Source organism: Theobroma cacao, chromosome 2 (genome assembly GCF_000208745.1).
Source record: "Theobroma cacao cultivar B97-61/B2 chromosome 2, Criollo_cocoa_genome_V2, whole genome shotgun sequence".
Lineage (NCBI taxonomy): Eukaryota > Viridiplantae > Streptophyta > Magnoliopsida > Malvales > Malvaceae > Theobroma > Theobroma cacao.
This window is the reverse complement of record NC_030851.1, coordinates 24,744,211-24,746,934: the sequence shown is the minus strand read 5'-3', so window position 1 is coordinate 24,746,934 and position 2,724 is coordinate 24,744,211. Positions and strand designations below refer to the sequence as shown.

Sequence of the window (2,724 nt, the reverse complement as noted above, 5' to 3'; positions counted from 1 at the left end):
AATCCGCCCATGTAAAGAAAATAGAGAAAAAAGAAAAGAAAAATAAAGTAAAAAGGAACGCATTGGGCAATCCGCCCATGTGAAGGCAAAAACAAGAAAAGAAAACCATTTTTCAAGGCTCGGCCTTGAGGAGTCCATCCATAGCAAAAGAGGAAAGAGAAAGGGGAAGAAAGAAAGAAGAAAGGAGAAATAAGAGGAAAGGAAAGAAAGAAAGGATAAACACGGTTTGCACAAAATTAAGAGAAACCGTGAGGTTTTATCCCTCACCTTGTAAATTTGTGTTGTTTCATTAATCAAAGAGTCTTCAAATTCAAGAGAGGGAACTCGTGAAGTGTCAATGGAGGTATTAAGCTCGATTTTGTGATTCAAGCAAGGAAAGGTAAGGATTTGGTTTTGAGCTTGAGTAATCTTTGAAAATGAGTTGATGACTAAGAGAAATGTATTGTGGCGGCAAAGATCGGCTAGATTTGGAGGAACTTTGGTGACATGCAAGTCACCAAACTCATGGGTGTTTAGTGGATTTAAGGTGAAATAACAATGGTAAGTTTGATACTACATTTTGAGGCCTACGGTTAGTTTAATATTGTGAGGAATAATTGTGCAATTGTTGGCAACATATGAATGTAAATTGTGATGCATGCAAACTTAGAAAAATGCTTAATGAAAGTAAATTTATAATTGCTACCAAGTATGATTGTGTAAGCCTGAATTAACTATGGAAACCTAGTTAAGAACTTATTAATTGATTTATTGCCATGCATGAGTACATAAGTGAATTGGCTTTGAATGGTTGCTAGGAAGCGTGTAAATAGAGAAAGCGTGCTCTGGTGGCGTGTCGAATGAGGTGAGGAGTAACCATCAAGTAAGATTAGTTATATACACACACGAATCAATAACAACGTAGCATCTTGTTATTGTGAGGTGCGTAAGGGGTGTCGATTTCCAAACTTCCATAACATATATATGTGATGATTTATTTTAAATGCAAATTTGTGGAAAGCATGAGCTAGTAAAATCCTAGGTATTTTGTGGATGCAAGTTGTTTTAAAAGTTGGTTTGGATATGCCTATAGATAATCTATATATGTAAAGTGTTTTAGAAACTAGGAAACAAGCCTTTTTACGAAGTTGGCACCAAAATTCGTGCCTTATTTTTTTGTGTGATCTGCATAGGTAAATGCATTTGTTAAAATGATTTAAATACAAGTTTTGAGTGTTGGTTTCATTCTAACTTTTGTACACGTGTTTACACCATGCCAATTAATGAGAAATGAAATTTGACGAGTTATCAAACCTTAATTTCAAATGATTTAAAGGAAAAAGTCTTGAAAAACTTGATTTGATTTTGAAAACGGTGTTGACAAACCGAGAACGTCGAGAGTAGGTAGGATGTCACTTCGGTTAAGTGTGACCCTTGTACACAAGTAAGCTCTAGCTAGAGAACCTTTGGGTCGTCGACGGGCTGTTAGACATGGCTGGGGCCATGGTCTGTGATATATGTGGCAAGGCCACGGGTTGTTATATGTGGCTGGGACACAAGTGATATTCGTGGTTGCGACCGCTTGATTCTCTGATGTCGGCCAGCATCGTCGAGACTGCTATAGCATGTGGGAATCTGATGGCAGCGATGCTCCTAAATGTTATTACGTGGAAATGGGTCCATGTGTTGATATTATACTTTCTTAGTCTAGAGCTTTGTGAATTTTTCGACGCTTACTCTTTTGCATGGTGGAGAGTTACGATTTTCTCTATAGTTCCCCTTATTTGAATAAAAGCTTTTAGTGCTTATTTAACGATCATGAATTGGTTTATGTGGCTTTATAAGTTGATTTGTTTATATGCCACACATTCTGGGAGCATGCATACTTTTATATTGTTTCTTGTACTTTGATAGCAAGTGATATTTTCTATGATTGAACTCTGTTTTGCTATATGTGATTTTGGCATCATTTTGCCAAGCGAAATATTGCATAATGATTTTACGGCATCATTTTTTTTTACAAGGCATAAACTCTCTATTTGCAATTTGATTTATCTAAGATTACTAATTTTATTACGGTTTTATCATTTAAATGATCTGCCTCAAGCTTGTTTCCCATCTACTCCCTGCTCACGGAGCTGATGATCATTGAGTCTATGAGACTCACCCCCTTATTTCCCCTTTTGCAGACAGCGATCGGCCTAGCGTCCATTCATTGACGTTTATTGTTTACCGTGGATAGGTAAAGGCATCTCATAACATCTTATTCCGAGTCGCTCCGCTGCTAGAGGCAGAGTCATTGTACTTTATTTTTCTTTTGTAAATGAATACGGGTCTCAATATAAATATTCAATTGGAGATTTTAGACTATGATGTATTTACATATGATCATATGGATTAAAGGTCAAATTGATTCATTACGTCTATTGTTCAAATCATGTCACGAGAGTGTATGGTTTAAGGCAATAACATGGATTGGTGAACAAGAATAGTGAATTAACGTGAATTTCTAATAAGGCTTGTTCGGGGACTTGGTGGATTCTCCCGAAGGTCTCGGACACCAGTAACTATCGAAGAGCGGTCGTAACATGATCGTGATGCCCATTAAGATATACTAGAGTATGACCCATGTGCTGCACACGGGCCTCTTTGCACCTCGTTTCTTTCTCTTTCTTTGCTTTAACATCTTTTCTCTTTCTCTTTCTCTCTCTGTCCTAAAATAGAGGAAGTGGAATTACCAAAAAG

At 37.0% G+C, this 2,724-nt stretch overlaps 1 long non-coding RNA gene across 1 annotated transcript; it reads left to right on the top strand.

The window, feature by feature from the left end:
* LOC108660848 lies at positions 202 to 2,376 on the top strand. Its single transcript, XR_001926541.1, has 3 exons — positions 202 to 540; positions 798 to 921; positions 2,169 to 2,376. It is a non-coding gene; the product is annotated as an uncharacterized LOC108660848 (long non-coding RNA).